At 40.2% G+C, this 22,080-nt stretch overlaps 1 protein-coding gene and 1 long non-coding RNA gene across 5 annotated transcripts in view; one reads left to right on the top strand and one right to left on the bottom strand.

Annotated features, from left to right (window-relative positions):
* ADGRB1 (adhesion G protein-coupled receptor B1) overlaps nucleotides 1–22,080 on the bottom strand; it is a 263,519-nt gene that overhangs the window by 221,627 nt on the left and 19,812 nt on the right. The window lies entirely within an intron of this gene.
* Nucleotides 429–5,354, top strand: LOC107310630 (uncharacterized). The gene is made up of 3 exons (XR_004306304.2): nucleotides 429–514; nucleotides 3,147–3,283; nucleotides 4,866–5,354. It is a non-coding gene; the product is annotated as an uncharacterized LOC107310630 (long non-coding RNA).

Here is a 22,080-nt window from a genome sequence, read left to right on the forward strand (position 1 = left end):
GCAATGAGAGTCACACTGCTTTTTTGTTGCTCACTGGTGTCCATTTTTCACATGGATTATGATCCATGGTCCTCTAACATAGCAACACTACACTGGTTCAAAACATACTGTGATTTATGGCCAATGGTCCTTTTCCATAGTGGCCCTTCAGTGGTGTGATTTACCATGTTTCTCATCAGAAAAATAAAGGTCTTCTCTTCTTGCAGTGCATTTGTAGTGCCGGTATGAACCATGGTAAGTGGTATAGACAGGGCTTAAGCTGAACTTGTCTCCAGGGAGGGATGCCGAACTGGAGAAGGGAATTTAGCAAAGTGCCTTTAATACGTGTGATGAATGGGTGACCTGAGGGGATGGACCACAGCAAATGACCTTTGTGACATCAGACCTCCTTTACCATGACTTTAGTTATTCTGTGATCCCCGCAGAAAAGACCATGAGATCCATCATTACAAATTCAAAATGGCTGTGAAAGTTATCTGACCTCGACCTGACCTGATTTGCTTTCTTATGCCAAGTAGGTATCATAATCCTTTCTTGAAAATGGGAAGCATTTCCCTTACGTACACATGCACTCATGCAAAATCTCTTCCCAAACCTTTAACCCACACTCGTTTTTCTCCTTGGACTCTCCTTGGAGGTGATCTTTCCAAAACACTGACCCAGTGACCCCATTCTCTCCCTCCTCCACCTCAGCCCAGCCCCCAGTAAGCCTCCAATTTAATCCAAAATTGCCTCTGTACAAAAGCAGCTCTGTCAGCTCCATTCAGAGAGGAACAAGTAGCTTGAATAGCTTTGGGCGCACTGGAAACCGAGAAACAGTGTGGTCTTGTGTTAAAGTTGAATAGTGTTTAGGGGGGTGGATGGAGGTTGAGGGGGAGAGTTGAATCAGTTAAAGTAATTATTGAATCATTCAGGGAGGCTGGGAGGGAAGAGGATTGGTCTTGAACAAAGCCCTGCAAGAGACACATAAGACATTTCACCCCTTAAGGAGGTCTTGGGAAGAAAAGGAAAGTATCAGGTATAAAGCAGCTATTTGTAGAAGTCAGAGCTATTATGATGCTCTGGTTCCCTTTTAAAGATGGTCAGTCCTAGACCTAGCTTACTGTCACATCTCTGTTTAATTCAGAGTGTCCAAAGGTCTGATTTGCTTGTTCTGGTACTGGGGATGCAGCTAAGAGCATCATATATACAGAGATTTAGTTGCTTTGTGCTAATATTGAAGTCAGAGAATCATAGAATTATTAAGGTTAGAAAAGATCACTAAAATCATCCAGTTTAGCTATCAACCCATCACCATCATGCCCAGTGAACTATGTCCTCCCAACATATAGACAAAGATTTAATTGCTTCGTGTCAATGTTGGAGTGATGTAAATGGAGGATGCACAGAAATGCCATCAGGATCATTATGAAAAAAAACCCTCTATCAATTTGTCTGATATGAATATGAATCTGACAGTCCTCAGATTTTGCAGGTAACCCAGACCCTAAGTACTGTCACCCATCAACTCAGCAGGAAGAGCAGATCCATTTACATGGTGGTGATACCCATCAGAAAATAACCCACATTAAGAGGACAGGAGATAAATTCTCCAGCAGGAAGAGGAGGCAGCAGTCCAAAAACACCGGTGGCATCTACAGAGGTTACTCTACTGTTGCGGGAAATATGCATCTCTTCTAGAGAAAGCTGTGATGCAGAAGCAGGAAAATTAGGCTCAGTTATTCTGTCACAAAAAATGGATTCCTGATAACGTTGCATCCACTAAAGGAAAAAATCTTCCTGAGATCAGGAAGATTTCTATTTTGGACAAACCTCATGAAAAGTCTCCTCTTGATGGTTTGTATATAAAACCAGCTGTGAATAAGAATCAGGAGAGATCAAGATTTGTCGCAACAGCTCTTTTATCTACATATTCCAGGCCAGTAAAGACTATCCAAGTGTTCATTTTCCATTGCTTTGCTTGCCCACACAAAAGTGCAAATCCCAAAGTGGAAGTTAGTAAGTAGTCAACTTCAGATAATGATGCAATACCATTTGTATTTTTCCCTAATGAGATATTAGGATTTCAGCACATTTATTAACTATTTTCACTTATTCAATTATTGATTCCCTGGTGAATGTGATTTTTTTTTTCAAGGCCACATTCGTTTAAAAAAAGAGGAAGAGCTATTTGGGATGCCATGTTGGTTAGCAATATCAGTCAGAGCAGTCACAAATTGCTGCTTCTGCTCCTTGTTGGGCAGTGTACAGAAGCCCTGCTGTCAAAAACGCTCTTGTATGAGGGTAAAAATCAGTTTGTCTTAATTTTCTTCCTTTTCAGAGTCTGTTTTCTGTGTTAGAGAAATAACCACTGGTTAACAGGATTTGTTCAAACCACAGTTGTTTCTTGAAGCTTAAGCTGTCCAATAGAAACAGCAAATCCACTACGGAAAGTAGGTGTCTGGCACACAAAGGGTTAATCATGGAGACTAAGATTTGAATAATCAGAAATCTGCTTTTTAAAAACAAAATCTGAGTAAATAGTCATATGAGGTTTTATATTTTGAGGATTTTGGCAATATTACTTCCTCTCCTCCTTCAAGTTACAAAGGCACAGCATTACAGAGCTATTCAGAAAAAATACAGCAAATATTGGATACTTTTCCCTACAGATAACTGTAGTTTAATAAGAATAATCCCACTGAATTTCAGTGGAAGGCAGATCTACTGTGTCTACACACATGATGTACATCAGGAAAGCAACTAAACCCACCCAAACAGTTCAATCTTATAGTCAGTTTATATTTAGAATCACGGCATCACAGAATATCCCAGGTTGGAATGGACCCATAGGGGTCATCGAGTCCTACTACTAACTTCACACAAAATCAGACCGTATGTCTGAGAGTGTTATCAAGACTTGCTTAAGCAAACTATGCTAACATGTTCAAGATGCTCCCAAAGTGTGAATTGAGGATTTAACAGGTTAACAAGTTGCCCAGAGAATCTGTGGATTCCCTAGCCCTGGAGGTGTTCAAGGCCAAGTGGGATGGGACACTGAGCAGCCTGACCTGGTGTTCATAACCTTGCCTACAAGTGTTGGGATTGGGTGGGCTTTGGTTGGGTCCAAATCTAGCCCAGTCATTCCATTCTATGACTCCTTATAGGGCATCCTCTCAGCTCCTCAGCCTCATCTCCACAGCCCGCGGCTGATGTCTCCTCTCACACAACAACAAAACATGCTACTACAGCTGGCTGAGTCACGGTTTGGCACATCACAAGACAATGTCATCTCCTAGCAACGGTGAGTCGATGATAATGGAATTCTTGCACGTGCAGAGTTGTAAGGGCAGGCATGTGTAAGGGCTGACACTGCTGTCTGCAAGCTCACCTGCGTCTCATGCAGCAACTTGCTCACCAGAGGAACAGGTCATGGAAAGACAAGGCTTTCAAACAGACTTTCTACTAGTCCATCCTATGACTAAAGCTGTCTTGAATGGCAGCATCAAGACAGCAGATAAATCCCAGCTAAATGAACCACAGTGAGAGATCAGCAAAAGGAAGCAAGCTGAGCTTGTCTCAAAGGGAAGTTGCTTTATGCTCATCATACAACAGGCAATTAGTCATAGACTTTTAATGACTTGGCTGGCCTTTGTGGAAACTACTCCCAGGTGGAATCTGAATACTTCGAGCCTGACTCATAGAGGCTGTCCTGACAGAAATATTTTGTATCTCAAGTCCTGAAAAGGTCCATTACCTCGAAGCTGAGCTTGCATTCAGTGCAGCTCTTGAAGCACATGCTTACTGCTACGTTGGGATCTCGCAGGTGCTTAAGTAGCTGTGAAAGCAGCCTTGCCTCCTCTTTATGCTATCAAGCTGAAAGTTCTGAACACTTTCTACCCTAAAGAAGCTGTGGACAAATTGCTCACTGCTCATCTTCAGCAAACCAGAGGCAAAATTGGGTTCATGTCTCATTAGCACTATTTCAGCAAGAGCATGATGATCTAAGTAAGTCATTGAGATGGCTCTATGTATTTATAAAGAACTTAATGAGGTGGGGTACAGTTTTAACCACAACTTACAAGCCTTTCCATGATACTTTTTTTAAGTCCTTCCTTTTACAGCCTTTTCTTCCACTCTCTATAAAGGGACGGAGGGTAGGTTTATAACAGTCATTGCAGTTAATAGGATGGAAGCATGACAAACAAGTAGATAACTCCAATTATGCGAAAGCTAATTAAAGAGTGTGGCTTTTCAGCAGATCATTCAAGTTAAAACCTCTCCAGGACGTGTTTAAAAAGAGTGAGTTATGGCTCTCGTTCTCTTAATGTTTTCTTAGTTTCTTCCTGGTTCCTCCATTTCCTTCTAGACTGTTCCTCCCCTCCAATTGGCTTGATGTCACCTTTCAATATCATATATAAGACTGGGAGAATGGCATAGAGCAGTATCGAACAGAATGGAAATCCAAAACCATTGCCTTTTATTTTCCTTTTTTTTTTTCAGTCTTTAGCTTTATCTTCTGATGCTTCTGAAAAGTCATCTATGGTGCGCACATGCAGAGTGTGCAAGTCTTGTCAGGATAAATAAAATGCATTATGCCTCTACAAGGCACAAACTGACTGTATCACTATCAGCAACGGTAATAAAAAACCACTGCTCTCTCATCATAAGGGGATTTGAGTCACTGACATTTTAATTAACAAGTTCCCGTCTCCCAGCATCAAGTCTGCATTCTGTGCAATCTTCCTACTGTTATGGAGATCAGGTGTCATTTACCCTGCATGTCAATAATGCCATGTGGAAATGTATCCTACTGCAGGACTGGTCCCAAAAGCAAAAAGATCAGGAGGACACACACCTATTATCATCTCTTTTCCTCTTTATAGGAGAAAAGACCATAGAGGAAGCCTAGAAGAAAGCACAATGCTGGCAGTGAGCTCATGCCAGTCAGAAAGAATGGCAACAGAAACCTTGAGGAGGTTATAAAAATACATAAATCTGGGAATAAATGAGTAGACAGGCTGCTTTGAAGAGGACAAACTGGAGGTAGAACCTCATACAAAGGTCTGATAAAGACCATCCAAGCCACTGATTCTCTTCTGCAGGGATCACAGGTGACTATGCAAACTCCAGAAAGCTCCCTGAAATCTTTATTCATACCCTCGCAGGCCATGAAGGAGGCAGAACAACATGAATATCCTGGCTACAGCAGAGATGAGGCCCTTTCCTTACCTAACATTCTTTTGTTGAGGAAAAAAATATCACCAAAAATGAATGAAACTCACTTTTTCTTTGCAACCCAAGAGAAGGAATAGTGTCTATGACTGCAGAAGGTTGGAAGGGGCAGAAGTTTCTCTGTCTCTAGGAAACATTAAACTGAGACTGAATCCAATTCTAACACTCAGCCTGACTTAGTGGACTGTTTTGAAGACTGCTGAGTGGAGCTCTCAGGTTTGATCCTCAAAGATAGCAGATCATCAGGTTCCTTTCTGGCTTTAAAATATTTATTTTCTGCAAAGCTTAAAGGGTCTTCTATTCTCTGCATTGCCCAGAGGCAAGGATCTTTCTTAGAGGTGTTTGGAAAATTACTACACGAAAGAGAGAAGGAGGGTTGCAGTATTTCAAAACATGGGAGTTAGATGCATATAAGTATCTATTTATGGTCCAGGTATCCAAAAGGCACCTTAACTCATAAAGCCATGTATAGATCTGACCCCTCCAAATATGGGGTTTTGAAATAAGGAATTATCTTTAATTTTTGGTGGAAGTTCTGGGAGAAGGCAACAGAGCCATGAAACCTCTTTAAAAAACCTTTATTTTGTAGATATTAGGAAATCTGTCCAGGCAGAAAGTATCCCACCCTAAAACTAGCACAGTTGCTTGAATGCTCAGTGCCAACACTGTCTAAACATAATGGAAATATGGATGCAAGAATCCATCTGTTAAGCTTCAGTATTTTTTGAAGTCTTACATGGCCATAAGGCAGAAGACAACTTTAACAATCTCCAACCTAGGGTATCAGTGAGATCTCAGATTGACCTTATTCTGCCTCCTGTACAGCTCTTTCTTAACAACACATTTGCCTCTGGGTATTATATTGTCTCGATGCAATCCTTTTTTAAACACCAAAGTTGCCAGTTAGCATGATGTTGAATTGTGTGTCTGGAAATCAAATGGCTGTTTAAAAACAGAGAAAATTGCATTTACAGTAGCAGTTTCTGTGTTATTACTATCAAATGATTTTTTTCAGACATGGTCTTTCCAATGAAATGCTTTTCTTTCTCCACCCTTAAGCACAAATGTCACCTTTCAACTCTTTCTCATCACAGTTTATGTCATAAAATCCTTTAAAACCGTAGTAGGAATAGCTTGGTGGATGTTTACAAAAGGTCTTATTTATTTCCTTTCCTAAAACTTAACTTTCCCCATCATATTAGAAAACAGCCAACCACAGATTGTTATTCAGAAAATCACAGAAATCATAGGGGTCAGAAGACCTGTGTGATCATTAAGTCTAACCCCCCTGCTCCTCAGTAGAGAAATGACACACTTGAGTACAGAATTTTGTATGTATACCTTGTCTTTGCAAATCTGCCACAAGCAGCAAATAATTCCTGGTCTTTGAACAACATTTCACATATTTTAGAAAACAGCTTTTGTTGCCTTTGAGGCAGAGCAAGGTAGTCCAGTCTCCTTAACAGAGAGGAAGAGAGCAGCATCATGTGTAGATATTGGTAAATTCTTCTGCATGCATTAGATGTGGCAAATGTGGTTTATGAAAAACTCAGATCTGTCAACACTTTCATTACATTCTTCCACAGACAGACAGGAATGAAGCATTTGGCCATGTCCAGGAACAATTGGATATGACCATGGCCACACAGGTTATTTCCAAACCTAGATCCATTCTGCTGCCCTCTAAGTGATAACCATGTCAGGAAGAAGTGAAGAGTCCTATTGCCCAAAATACTTTTTATCTGGTGTTCTGGGTCTATATTTAAATGGAAAAAATAAAAAAAAAATAAATAAAAATCTGCACTGTTGGCACAGCAGCATGTGGAATATGGGAAAAGAGAGTGAAGGAAGTTACAGTGTCAAAACACCTTCACAGGTACTTCAGATACTTTAGCTCTGCTTTTATTTCTAGCACTAGTTGTGCTAAAAAATGGGGTCACTTGCGTGGTCTCTGGCATGAGACAGAACTTCTTCAGCATGAAGTCTCTACTGAAACAGAGGCAGAAGAAAACAGACAAACAGGGAGCAGTGAAAGCTATCTGCCATCCAAGAATATGAAGGAAGTAGCAGCACAGTGGCTCCCAGAATAGACATTATGACCCCAACTAAGATGACAGTATTTATGAGCTGGTGTTAAAAGGTGGATGGAAACCTAACTAGAGAAACAACACAGGCCATGAAGGGGAGCTGGTGAAATTATCACTGGCAGCAAAGTCTACTGGGGCTTCCCTCCTTTCCAGATTAAAACATTCTGAGATAGACAGGAATGTTTGTAACTTCACAGGATCATCATGTCTACCGTAAAACCCAACATCTTATACTTAAGCTAAAGACTGCCTTTCAGAAAGACAGACAGCTTTGACTTAAGGATTCTGAGCAATGGAAAATGTACCACTTCCCCTGGGAAGCTGCTGTAGCATTTGATTAATTTTGCTGTTAAAAACATTTGCCATAGTTCCTACTTGAATTTGTCTATGTAGCTTGAAAGAAGGATCTTCATCAAGACTGTTAGCGATTTATGATACTTGCACTCTACCTTCATAAGATCTTCTCCAAACACTTGATAAATGTTAGAGAAACCTCACAACATCCCTGTGAGACACAAAAATGTAATTATCTGAGCACGTTACATGGATGAAAACAAAGGGAGAAAGGAATTAAAATTCTACTCAGGCATAACTACAACATGAATAAAGTGGGATTCCTAGGAAGGAAACCTAGCAACTTGATTCCTTCCTTTTACTGCACCATAACTGTCTCCTGTGTTTATACTTCAGAAACAATTATGGTTGTGTGTCCATTACAGCTTGAAGACAACCCCAAAGTGGATGATCTACACAATACTGAACATTCTCTCATAGAAAAAACTGAGCAGAGAGGGATGGATGCTGCCTGTTCTTGCCTGTCCTTTGGTTCCCTCAATTCTTCCTACACGAGATAATGTTCAAACTCTCACCCACCGTCTCTACTAACTAGTTGGTCAGCAACTAAAACTCTATGTCTCCACAAACATTTTCTCCACTGCTTAGCTTCTAATGTCACCAGCTCTCTCAAATGGGATAATAAGACATGGTTGGCTTGATGACCTAGAAGGTTCCTTCCAGCCTTATGTTGTAGTAGAATATTAATGACTCTGCTAATTTAGGGCTGTCTGACCTCCACTCTGTACAGCCACAAGCAAGATGATCTCTTGCTCATTATAGCTGTCGTGTTCTCAAATAACCTCTTCATGTAAAATGCATGTGTAGTTTCCTTGCTCTTCTTGCAATATAGTGATTTTTCTCTACCCAGAAAAGCCACTCACTGTTCAGATTATCTTGCCTGTTGCCAGCTAAAAAAAAATTCCCCATCTTTTGGAGGATATTGTTTCGCTTCTGTTCCCAATAACCAGAGGTATATGTCTACGAAATAAATAGAGTTCTTATTTGAAACATAGAATATTCTAAGTTGGAAGGGATCCATAGGGATCATTGAGTCCAACTACTGGCTTCATGCCATAGACCACTCCAAATCAGACCACATGTCTGAAAACAATTGGACTTAAAATCTCGAAGGAGTCTGAGTGTTGTGTTTAACTCATAATCCTCCATCCATCTCTTAAAAAGAAAAAGAAAATAGAAGGAAGGTTTTGTTGAACTATGTCAGGGAAGCCAAGGAGTCCATATCTATTTTCTCAGGTAAGAATTGCCATCAGGATTTCAGCTGTCCTCTTCTCTCATAAGAAGATCCAAATATACCTTTTAGATGAAGCCAGGTTCCGCATGCCTACATGCAATAGCAACATCAGAAAATCACAGGAAAGTTTCCTTCCAGCGCTCATTGGAGTGTCCAGGAGACAGTGGGTGGAAAAGGGTTAAAGTTGGAGTACATCATCATAACACTGCTCTAGAGCCAATGTTTCTGAAAAAAAATGCAGATAAAATGAGGCTTTTTCCTTCATTCAGAAAAGGTTGGAGTGGATCCAAAAATTGTTTGCCTCTTAATAGAGCTTTTGGTGTTATCTAAATGTCTAAATCATGGAGCAACACCATATTATTCACTATGCAAGCATTTGAAAAGTCTTTACTTTATCGAAAGATCCAGTAGGAAATTTGTACACAGAATGTTATGCATGAGGTAGTACTAATAACATAGATTTCTGCAGCCTTCTGCAGTAGATTTTAGAAGTATCGGCTTTTGCTTTATAGATTCGGGCTTTTAGCCAAAGTTAGACCAAAAAGAGATGTCAAGGGAATCAAAAACATAAATGAGAGTGGAAGGAGAAAGCTATCACCCCTACCATACAGCAATATCAGATTAATTCATATTTCAAAATAGGTTGCAAGTTAGATTTAGTCTGGCCAAGGACAAGCAGCAACTATTCACAATGATACAACATACTGTAAATCTTATGTCTGGATACTGGACAATAAGAGATTTCTACCTCGAAGCATTGTTTTGCTGGCAGTGGATTCATGTTCATGCTGAGATTCCCATTTGCAGGTAAAATCATACCCTCACTTCCCTGCAACTTAATATCTGAAGCTTGGTAAAGATTTACCCCTACCAGGCTGGCCATCTGCTAATCATCTTCTCAACTTCAAACTTCTAAAGATATCAGTAGTTTTTCCCTGTCTGTCAATTTTACAGACATAATACTTCCTTTGCATTTCTCTCATTAAATGTGTCTGTTACATTATTTTACTTTCTTTGCTGTATTTCATAATTAACATCCTAATTAAAACTCTTTTTACAGACAGTTCTTTGGCATTTTCTGACTTTCTGGAGCTCGTTCTTTAAACTTCTCTGGTTCCAAGCCCATGTCTAGTCAACATCTGCTGCTTACCAATAGTTTACAGCTCATAAAGCCTTCTCCACACCCAGCAATCTTGCAGCACACAGAGAAATCTTATAGGAAACCCAACAGGGAAGCCACATGCCTTGCTAGATTTTACACCAATACATGTATAAATCTTCCTCCCCATTCTAGGATACAAGTCTTTTCTAAAAAGCAGACAAAAATATTCCAAATATTAAAACACATATATATCCTACTTTGTGGGAATGGTGGAACTGTGAGCCCTTTCTGCGCCAAGGCAGTTAGACCAAGGTTGAGCAGGTGAGAATAGTCTCTAGGGACCAATTGGGCTAATAGGAATGAATGAGTCCATTAAGTAAAAGGTATTTTCCATTTCTGACCAACCATAACCTAAGGAACAAAAACCACCAGGGATCCCTTTCAGGGAAAGACCTGCTTATCAACAGGAAAGTATCAAGCACAATATTTTGTTTTAATGAATTATTTGGCATGTCCTGTAGTGATCAATGCCAGAGCTTTGGAAAGAACGATAGCAATAGACTATAATTAGCTGTGATAACTGCTTACAATAACAAGTATATTCTGATTTGAATAATTCATCAACTACTGGGTTATTTATGGCATTTGCAGCCTTTGTTTTCCTCTGATAATGTAGGGTGTTTAGTTTGGGGGTTTTCATTATTTCTTTTGACCAGATACAGTATTTTATTACTAGAATAAAATACAAGAATAAAAACAGTAAATAATTTGAAGAAAAAAAAAACAAAACAAAACAAAACAGTTTCATCTTTTTTTTTCAGTACTAATCAAGTTTTTGCTCACGCTGGAGAGGGGAAGGAACAGAATTACCTGTCCTCCCAGCCATGAGGTGTACAGACAGCTTAACTGGAAGCAAGAGGTGATTACTTCATGGGAAGGATCGTGTTCCTTAGCTTTATGAATCTGATTTCTGAGATTACCAAGCAGATGGAGGGTTTTTGCTTTCCCCCAAAGCTTCTCTAGATGAAGCATCCAAAAATAGTGCTTGGCCAATGTTCTGCATCTGGCTGATGTCTCTGCTCGCAGCAAGTTGACTCAGTGACTGGGAATTTTACCTGTTAATCCCAAGATATGTGTTGTTTAGATAAGTTCTATCTATCAAATGTGGTGAGAGGTGCTGTGCATTAGCAATTAGTTTAGATTGACATGCCAAGATAATGAAGACTATTCACAAGTACTTACAAGTATGGAGCTTCAGTTCATTGTCTGGATGAGCAGTTATGGTTTAATAATATGGTTTAGTAAATTAGTGGGTAGTAGTGGTGATAGGAGGACGGTTGGACCAGATGATCTTGTAGGTCCTTCCCAACCTTGTAATTCTATGATTCTATGACTTTTAGTTCCCTTGCCTTTATGAGACTGTTTACTGGGAGATGTGCACTCTGCCTTTCTGCTAGGAGTAACAGAAGGGAACATTGCTTCCTGCCTTTTGGTTATAAAAGTATCAGTCTTACTGGAGAAGAGTCTTTGATCCATCTAACAGCTTTACACGAAAATCACTACATTATGCTTATAATCAAACCAAAGCGCCTTGTACACCTGATTCAAAGCACAATGACTTTCAAAGCAAAGCTTCCTTCTTCTTATCCAATGACCATCATCATTTTGGGTAGTTTAAAACAAAGAACAACACAAATTTATTTCTCTAGATCATCTTTCAGCAAGAAAATCTTTCCCATCCTATCAACAAAATGTCATTTTCATGCAAGATCCTGAACTTATATTTCAAAGGTTTTCTGTACTCAGGTTTTACCAGCCCTGTCTTGTCAGTAGCCAATCCACAGTGGTTGTGCCGAATTGAGTACTTTGTTTTCAAGAGGCAAAGCAACCTTTAGCTTGTCCAGTATATTGGAAATATATACTGCTCACCTCATCCTACCCAAAGGAAAATGATTACATGTTTCCCAAACAGCAATGAAATTAAATCTAACATTCATATACTCGAATAATATATATGTTATTAAAAGAGTGTTAAAGTACCTGATATACTAATTCATGGTATAAAGCTGTACACTGTAGAAAAGCCAACATACATACTTTATGCACTTCTAGTCAGTGAGAGCAGTGGAAGGGTAGTGATGTTAATTCTGCAAAATCAAGAATGATACTGAACTTCTGGACACTTCAGAGTCAACTAATGCCAAAAGATACTTGGTTCTCAAAGACCTTTTATAGTCCTTGCTTTGAGGTAAGCTAGTTTGATAGGAGATCTCCACATGCCTTAGACACTGAGAGAAGATGGAGACACTATGTTGTATTAATGGAGCCTGCACTTTTTACCATTCATGAAAAAATAAAATAATAAAAAAATCACAAAAAACCCCCACACAAATTCCTTGTTGCATAATACTGTCCCGAGACTTTTGCTTAAAAAAAATACACCCCTCAAAGGGATTCTTTAAAGTTGTCCTGACATTTAGGGCTCAAGCAAAGCAGCCGCTTGACTCATAAAACGAGACATAAAGGTGAAATTCCAGGGTAGCAAGGGAAGTAAATCACAAGACTGCATACTTAAGAGAGATCCTTGTTCTCACCCATGCAGAAGAGGTGTGAATCACTGCTGAAAGGTCTGCTGAGCTGACTGTGCATCTTTCACCCTTTCAATTGCTGTATTTCTCCATCAGCAGCAGCCAGGGCAGAGGACACATTCAGTAACTACTGAATATAATTAACTGTAATTGCAAAGTTAATTGTTGAGGAGGAGGGATAGAGGAGGGAGAAAAACAAATGGCGTGAAACTAAGTAAAGATATAAAAAGTTCAGCCATCAGACATTCTCAAGATGAACCTGAAATTCAGCTTCCCTGCCCCATTTTAACTATGTCCCCCTTGTATACATGGGTGTCTATCACTCCTTGTTCCTCTGACTGGACACTGACTATCAAGTCCTTCTCTCTCGGGGAAATAACTCAGCATGGCAACACTTCCTGCAGCATGGGGGTTGGAAACAGATAACCTTTGAGGACCCTTCCAACCCAAGCCATTCTGTGATTCTTATTAGCACCTATGGCAGCAATCTGAGAATATCTTCACTTCATTCAGGTGAAAGCTTGTTCAGTCTGGGACCCAAGAAGAATGAGGGCAACTTGGTACTCAGAAGAGGGTAAATGATTGTAGTATAAGTCTGACTATTTGTGGGCTATATTCCCAGCTATTTGTAGCAGTCGGTTCATTGACTAGGACAACACTATACTACTACAGATGCTACATTTCTTCAGTACTGCTTCATTCAGAAAACAAGCTTGATGTCTTCCAAAATCTGACCTACTATGACATTTCTAAGCCTCTAGTCTGAAGGGAAGTCCCTGGGGACATACATTAAAAGTAGGAAGGAGAGCTCTTGGAAACATGCAAAAGAAGAAAAAACAATCCATACTGCCACTGCTGTTAGACACAGGGAATGGATATCCATAGATATGACTAAATTCCTTAAGTCCAGCATAACTTTCAGTGGTTTGCATGGAGTCTGTTTACCCCCTATCTCTCCATAACAGCACAGGCAGGATGTGGCTGCTGTTGTTGCCTGGGAACACTGTGCAGAATTGAAATCAGCACTGTGGTGTGGAGGATGCTGCAAAAAAAGGGTCCTCTAATATGGTAGCACAGCCCAAAAGCTTCTATCTCATAAACATCCCCAGTCACTTCTCTGATGCAACATGAAATATCAGCTTGCAGTTGGGTTGATTTTCCTGTTTATTCAGGGAAATCCCTTCTCCCCTCCACTTTCCATGTAACTTTAGTATATCCTAATGCAAACACAGACAGGGAGTTAGGATAGGAAGAAAAAACAACCACATAATACTTAAAAAACAAACAAGGGGGAATTGAAGGATCATAACCCACTTGGGAAGATGCTCCAGATTAACCAGATTCTTCTTGTTACTGAAGCATACAGTCTGTTGACATCTCATATGTGTTGCCTGATGTGAAGTAAACATCACATGTCTGCATGCATGCATAGGTTGCTAAAAACTGCTGTTAAGACCTTGTGACAAAGAGCTGAGCATTATCCATCTTCTGGGTTGTCACAGGAGAAACTCCACTGGCACCTATCTGTTTCAGAATGTAAAAAGAGGCTATAAGAAAGAAGGGGACAGACTCTTCAGCAGAGTCTGTTGTGATAGGGCAAGTGGAAAAACTTTCAGACTAGGACAGGGGAGATTTAGATTGGATATAAGGAAAAAGCTCTTTACAATAAGAAGCACTGGAACAGGTCGCCCAGGGTGGATGCCCTGTCCCTGGAGACATTCATGGTCAGGCTGGATGGGGATCTGAGCAACCTGATCTAACTCTAGGTTTCCCTTTTCATTGCAGGGGAGTTGGACTGGATGACTTTTAAGGGTCCCACCCAGACACCCAGACCAAATGATTCTATGATTGTGTGCCCACTCCTAAAGACATTTCTTCACACGTGTACACCCTGAAATCCAAATCCTCCCAAGTGCCCCTCTTTGCACAAAATAAACTTAACAGACCCCAGAAATCACAGTCACTTCCAAATCTATTATTTAACCAAAGATCTGTCATTCATCTCAAAGATCACAGAATAAGAAACACTGAGCAAAGTCTTCCCCATCTAAGGAAAGCAAACCAAATCCCTCATAGCTTACCATGTACAAGCAACAGTGAGATTGTTATACAAGGAGCACATACAAGCAAAACATACAAGCAACAATAATACTCAGGAAAATATACTAAAAAGGGTCAGTAGATCTTGTTGGGGAATTTTGTGCTTCTCTTCCCCCCAGCCACTGTTTTTTGTTGCTTTTATTTTTTTCCTCTTGTCATTTTAGTATAACCTCCAGGGGGAGGAAAATCCAGCTGTTGCCATGGCAGCCTGGAGCTGGCCATCTCCCACATCACTCAGGTTGCACAATGCAGTTTCCCTCCAGTGCCAGCTCCTGGCTTCAGAGCAGAGGAGTTTTCCTGCTGAGTATGGTAGGGAGGGGGCATGTGTTCAAAGCAACAAAGATGGACCAGCAGTCAGCACAGAGTCGAAAGGGGTGGCCTGGGAGAGGGAAGGAGCAAAGTCAGGCCATCAGAAGTAAAGGAGAATGCAAATGGGGATGGAAAGGATGAAATTAAAGGCAGAAGGATTAAATATAGTGGAGACCCTCGAGAGAGACAGAAGTGTTCTCATCCCATAGAATCTATTCTAATTTGCACTGAGACTTGTCTGAAACTGCTGGACAGCACTTGGCACAAGATTCTCCTGAAAAATACTCCTTTACTTTCCCCTAATCCCACCTCTGGTTTCTGCCGCAAATAGCAGCATTACTCTCTGAGTTCAGGTTCTAAGTTTAGTCTTCCATCACGTTTGGATTTTAATGCAGCTCAGACATTAAAAATTCATATTCTGGCAGTTGCCATTTTCACAAGGGTCTGTTTGAACTAATGACGTTTCCTCAGCGAGTACTTCATAAGTTAATCATATGCTATTGCTTCTCACTTCCCTGAAGATGGAACCAAAGAAGTCTTGCTCACAAAGTTTCAGCTTTTGTGCCTCTCCTTAAAGACAGTCTTCCCTACATCTGCAGGATTTAACCAGCTACTTGCTGAAACCCTGAAGACTTCAAAGGAGCATTCCTGAGGACCAGGTGACAAAGGCTAGCAGCTGCCACCTTTCTTATACTGAAGGAAATACATGCTTTAAGGGCTAGAAGATTAAATAATGTTCTACATTAAGAGTAAGAGTAAGGATGGAATGTTTAAAAATCTTTAAGTAGATGGTTATCACGTAGTCCAAGCAGGTTACACAGCATCCTCGCTCCCAGTGGATTCATTCCCAGTATTTATCTTTTCCCATGTATCAAGAAAATGTAATGGTATCTCCTCTTTTCTTACCCAATTCAAGTTCCCAATGAAGCCTTCAGTCTCTTGTTATGGAATCATGGAATCATTAAGTCGGGATGAAACCACTAAGGTTATCTAGTCCAACCTTTGATCCATCACCCCCATGCTCACTAAACCATGTCCCTAAGTAGCATGACTACGCATGTCTTGAATACCTTCTGAGATAGTGACTCCACCACTTCCACAGTCAGTATGTTTCAGTGCCCAGTCACTCTTTCTGAGAAGTTTTTTCCTGATATCCAACCTGAACCCGCTCTCCTTCTTCACTTTGAATTGCTACTTTCTACCAAAATTTATATGCTGTATTTTCTAAGGTATTTTTTTCACCTAATACCAAAAATGCAGATCCTTCTATTCTCAGTTCCTTTTATATTACCTCTCTCCTGCATCTCTATACCACTCCTCAGGACCAGTAAGCTACAACTCCTTTCTTTCTAAAGAAGTGTATCCCTCTCTGCAGAGAACAGCATCTTGCAGTATATCCACACACAGCTGGAATTCTCCAGCATAGGAAATTAGCACCACCAATTATCCCTAATACCCCTAAACCCTTCTAATCCTACTGATGCTCTGTTTCAGCTTCTTCAAACTGAAGGCAATCCACTGATTGTTTCTTCAGCTCAGAAACCAGCATAGGGCTTAAAAGGAATAGAGCATCTTGTTTCTGGCTTCCTGGGCTTGTTATCACGTATCTTTTATCTTCACAGTCACAAAATGCCACCAGTAAATATAATTACAGGGAAAAAACAAAGTCCACAGGGTGTGAATGAGTAGGTGAGAGGTTTTTTAAATTTATGGGCCCATACAGTAATCCCATATATCTAAATCTATTCCACGTGGAAGTGTGATGGAGATGTGTGATGTGATTTTAGAGGCACAAATAAAGATTTGGATAACTGGCTATTCAGGAATGAGACACTCTCCAAAATGCAGTAAGAAAGGCTTTCACATCATAACAATTGTTTAAAACATCAAAAGATTCCCACTATTTGCATTAGGACAGGAGAGTCAATTTGATTCTCTGGTTTAGTGGTCATGGTGGCGACGGGTTGACAGTAGGACTAGATGGTCTTAGTGGCCTTTTTCAACCTTAATGATTCTACGATTCTTCTGACTATGAGGTAGAACCAGAGTAAGCATTCAACTCTCTCAAAAGTGATTGGAAACAACTGAAAAACTAAATATATGTGAGATAAATAGTATTTAGCATGCATGTCTTGGTCAGGAAGTTAAAAAATTTACCGTCATCATCAAAGAGGATTTATCTTAGGAAGGAAAAAGCTACTCAGACTTCAGTCCAGAGCATCCCAGTGCTCCCCAGGCAAGGACAACTGGATGCTGCCACTGTTAGGAGTTCCAACCCTCCATGATGTTTGTCCTCTCTTTGCCCTTTGGAGGCAGGTGCAGTCACAGCTTCTCTCCCTGGGGATGGTTACATGTTGGTACGTCCTCTGCTGTGCCAGAGGAGGTCAGGATCTGTAATTTTCCATTACTGTTGCTTATCAAATGTCAGCACTCTGGTGACCTTCAAGAGCGTCTGTTCCCCTTGTTACTGTTAGCACCTAAAAAAGCTCTCTTCCTCATTTCCCTGCTTAGAATTTACATGAGGGACTCAAACCTTGGGAAAATCATAAGTAAAAAGGGAAGCACCAAATCACTCATCTGTATTACCACTTGGCTTCCATTCAGCCTGGTGCTTTTTTCCATTCTTCATTCAAGACACCTATTTTCTGCAACTGATCAATACTTAAGAAATTTATTTTAGTGTTCTGAAGGATTCTCGGCATCCTCAGAGATCTTAAAGCACAGAAATTGCTCTGGCAGCAAACTTAAGAGATCTGCTCAGGGACATGATTCAGCTGAGAGCTGCTAGGGCTAGGGTAATATGGTTAGGTTGCACATGGACTTGATAGTCTCAAAGGTCTTTTCCAACCTGAGCAGTTCTATGATTCTAAAATCTGAAGATAATTCCAGAGTTCAAGGCACATATCCACTTAAAAGAGCTTCCCCTTTTTAAGTGGTATGGTTAAGTGGTGTGGTATGCTTTAGAGGTAAGAGGTGGATCAAGGAGTCCTTACTGGCAAGCAGCCTCAGTGATGTAATTTTTGTCATTCTACACTGGTTTTGATATTTACCCTACAGGGTTTCCAAGTCATCCACATAGAATTATAGAATCATTTGAATTGGAAGGGGCCACACTCAACTAATACAACTCCCCTGCAATGAACAGGGACACCTACAGCACAATCAGGTTGCTCAGAGCCCCATCCAGCCTGACCTTGAATGTCTCCTGAGGTGGGGCATCCAACACCTCTCTGGGCAACTTGTTTCACTACTTCACTATTCTTACTGTAAAGAACATTTTCCTTATATCTAATCTAAATGTCCCCTGTTCTAGTCTGAAAATATTCCCACTTGTCCTATCACAACAGACCCTGACAAAGAGTCTGTCCCCTCCTTTCTTTACTGATGGGAATTTTGGGGAGGGTCTTTCAGAGTGTTCACCAGTGTTTTGCTTAGTTGTCCACTGCTTGTGTGTGGAGCTACATTCAGGCAATTCCAGATAAAAGGCAATCAGTCTGTGTCTCCTCTGGGAGTCAATACTATTCCATCTTCACATAATAAGTGGGCTAGGTATGGACTGTATGTCTCTAGGATTACCTGTGCACTGAAGATACAGACACTGAACAGTAATTTAGGGGTATAGAAACTCCAGTCTTGCCTCTTAGTTGCCTTTGGTAACCTATAGAGAAATGATCAGATGAAAAAACAAACACTGAGGGATGCACAAAAAGAAAACAGGAAGTTGTTATAAATTCCCAAATCACCTATTCTCATCAAAATTTCTATTAGCAGTCAACACTGTTTACAAAAGAGAGAAAGCAATAATATTGGAATTGACCAATGGCAATACTGAGTTGTCCTTCCAGACAGCATACATCCATAGAAAGTCTTGGCTTATGCAAAAGGAAAGAAATCTACTGCTGAGGACTCGGTTCTTTGATTCCTTTGCTCAGCTTTGACGCTAGCCATAAGACACCTTTCACAAGTGTGGGAGTTGGAAGTCTTGAAGCAAGAACACATTATCATCTGATGAAAGATGAGGTAATTAATCTGCTACATTTGGATATTTCTTTTCCTGTCCACAGATGCTTCAAAAGGAGCTGTTTTGATTTGGCTCATAGAGGGTATGGAAACCTCTATTTAGGTGAGTAGGGAGAAAAATGATGCCTTCCAATCCAAGTAAACTATCAAAATGTAACTTTATTTTTTGCATCTATTTATTTGGCTTTCCTAATGCACTAGAGAAATATTAAGTGTCATAAATGCACACAGAGGAGATAAAGTACATACAAATGTACACTCAAAAGAAAAGTAACTCAGAACTTAAACCTCTCCAGTTGATACTCCAGGAAATTACAAGAGTATTTATTAAAGATGGATAAAAGGAAAATCCTTCAAACATGTAATGAGCCAGTGGGACTCACTAGTACAGGTTATAGAAGAAAAAGATCTGAAGTGATTCTTCACACTGTGATTGGCCATTAATGACAAGTAGTAATTAGCAACATAAGTAACCTTTAGGCAGTGTTTTTAATCTTCCACATTCAGCTCTAGCAGTAAGGTGTTAGGGATAGCATTAAAGCTACTTAAGATTAAAGCATGCCATCTCCTAAACTTTGAGCTTTTGGTCAGGGAAACATCATTGCAATGAAAGAAAGTCTCCTTTTCCAGATACAGTAAAAAGTTATAAGCGTGGTTGCTCAGGACTTGCATGGCAAATGTTGCCATTCCAGCTGCCTCTCTCTGTCTTTTACTTTTTACATATTCCATTTTCAGAAATTGATTTTGATGCAACACTCAACAACGTGTTCTGTAAATCTTCCACATTCCTTATCATCCCAGACGTTCACTCTGACCACCATCTGGTCTTTCTCTTTATCACTTTCTTTCTACAGACAGATAATCTTCACATTTCATAAATTCAGTGAACCCAGGTTGGGGCTAGAAGGAGAAGCAGGAAATAAATTTGCACCTGTAGGAGTAATACAGTGGCCCTTATTTTCTTATATTGTTGATTACTCAATAGATATTTCGATAATCAGTAGAACATTTGGAAACACGCTCATCATCAAAGGAGCCATAGGTCAGCTACTTCATTCTACCAGGCATCCTTTTGCCTCCCTCTAGTGACAAGGACTTGGGTAGAGGTGGGGGGATCTCATCCCCTCATCAGCTCAGGAAGTCATGGTGGAGGCCTAAGACCCTCATAGCTGACAGTTAAAAGTTAAGTTGTTCATAGAGAGCTTCTCTAGCACAGTTTTACTTGGGACACTGCGTAAAAATATCTTGTCTGTTACCAGCAGCTCAGTACTTGTCATCGTTCTGTTATGATCAGCAACTCACAACAGGAAGAAGATTGAATATATGTGTTTGCAGCATTTAGTTAAAGATATACATGAGCATTTACCTGTGGCTGAAATATGACTTCTAAAATCCCAATATCTCTACCTGGAAGTATTGGTATAAAACCAACTTACTTCTTAAACAATTTTGGTAAACTGCCTGTACATGTTAACGCTATATATGGACTCATTTAAACCACTCCATGGTGGGAATGACAGTGATTCACGATCTATATTTTATCAAATGCAATTTGATATAGAACGCATCTGAAGCGATCGTGAATATCTGGTAGTCAAAGAGTTTGGCAACAAACACTCACTAAAAATTGGCTTTGAGATAATCTGCTATGAATGGAAAAAAAAGAGCTCACAGAAACTCAAAATGTTTTCCCAGTGGAAGGGAGGAAGGAATGAAGAAACGAAGGAGAAAGAAAGAGAGAAAGAAGACTAAATTAACTGTGTTTTTAACTAGCAATTTTAACAACTCTTCTCTGATGTTTTTCCCAAAAACATGGTTGGAAAACAACTACCTTGAACAGATTTGAACCTTGCTTCTGGAACAACTTGTATTTTAAAAATAAACCTGCCTTTCACTTGCATTTCAAAATGCTTCTTGCTTCCCAGTTTCAGTAGAAGAGCTCAGGGGTTAAGAGAGCTGTCCTAGGCTGAGAAACAATTTGCAGCCTTGGATTCAAAATGGTTGCTTAGCAGTAAATGTCTCCTTATGTACCACTCCCTGATGGAGGTGTTTGCTATTTCATATATATATAGTTAGCTATAAAGATCATATGTGGGAATATATAAGAAGATATATTAATAGGAGCTCCCTCTCAGAATCAGAGCGTTGAGCATAACTGTAAAAAGCCAAACCCTTTTAAAAGCAGTGGAGCATCACACAGAGGCAGCAGCTCAACCAAATCAATGCTGCACACGTAGAGACTGATGCAAACATCAATTTGTACGAAGCACAATTCTGAAGGAGTTTCTTAGGATAATTTCTTCAGCTCAAAGGAAACATTGGGATGGTATTAAGTGTAGGTCATTCTTCATTAAATATTTTGTATTATTGCTTAATATGTATATTTTTATTCCAGAAGGGAGAGTTTTGTTCATGTAGTTCATCCTCAGGCAGAATGAGACCATTGAGTTTTATCCAGATTTTCCTGAACTTAGCCCAGAAACCCAGGGTTAGCACAAACCCTGCCATTATCCTTTACTTCTGTGTTTTCTGGCTACATGAGCCTTTCAGTTGCAGCAACTTGCTGCAGTGTCAATATCTCAGATGCTGTTGTGCCCATAAAAAAAAAAAAAAAAGAAAAGAAAAAAAAAAAAAAAGCTGAGATAACAAACCTTGCAGAAGGAAGATCTGTATTTATCTGCGAGACAGAGACAGCTTCCTTTGTCCCAACCCATCCTGTGAATTTGCACAGGCACCAGCTATCACTTAGGCTCTTCTGCTTAGACAATCAGAAAGGCTATTAATGATTTTCTCTTTTCTGGTCAATAGATCACAGGGAGAAGCTGGCTGGCTTTTACCCAGACCAGTGGAACAGGCTTTCCATAAACTACTGCTCTCTTTTGGCCTATTTAGGTCAGGAGTTAACAACCCTTATCACAAGCAAGGGTTCATGTCCTGGCGTTTAAAGTCAGCGCACGCCAAGCACGCTGCCAGGATGAGCAGCCCCTCTCATCCCGTTAAAGCAGAGCTGAATGGCAACCTGTGCCTGAGCACTGCGGAGTGAACAACGCTGCAATATGCTGCCAAATACTC

Source organism: Coturnix japonica, chromosome 2 (genome assembly GCF_054131305.1).
Source record: "Coturnix japonica strain WE chromosome 2, WE-NBRP24, whole genome shotgun sequence".
NCBI classification, from domain to species: domain Eukaryota; kingdom Metazoa; phylum Chordata; class Aves; order Galliformes; family Phasianidae; genus Coturnix; species Coturnix japonica.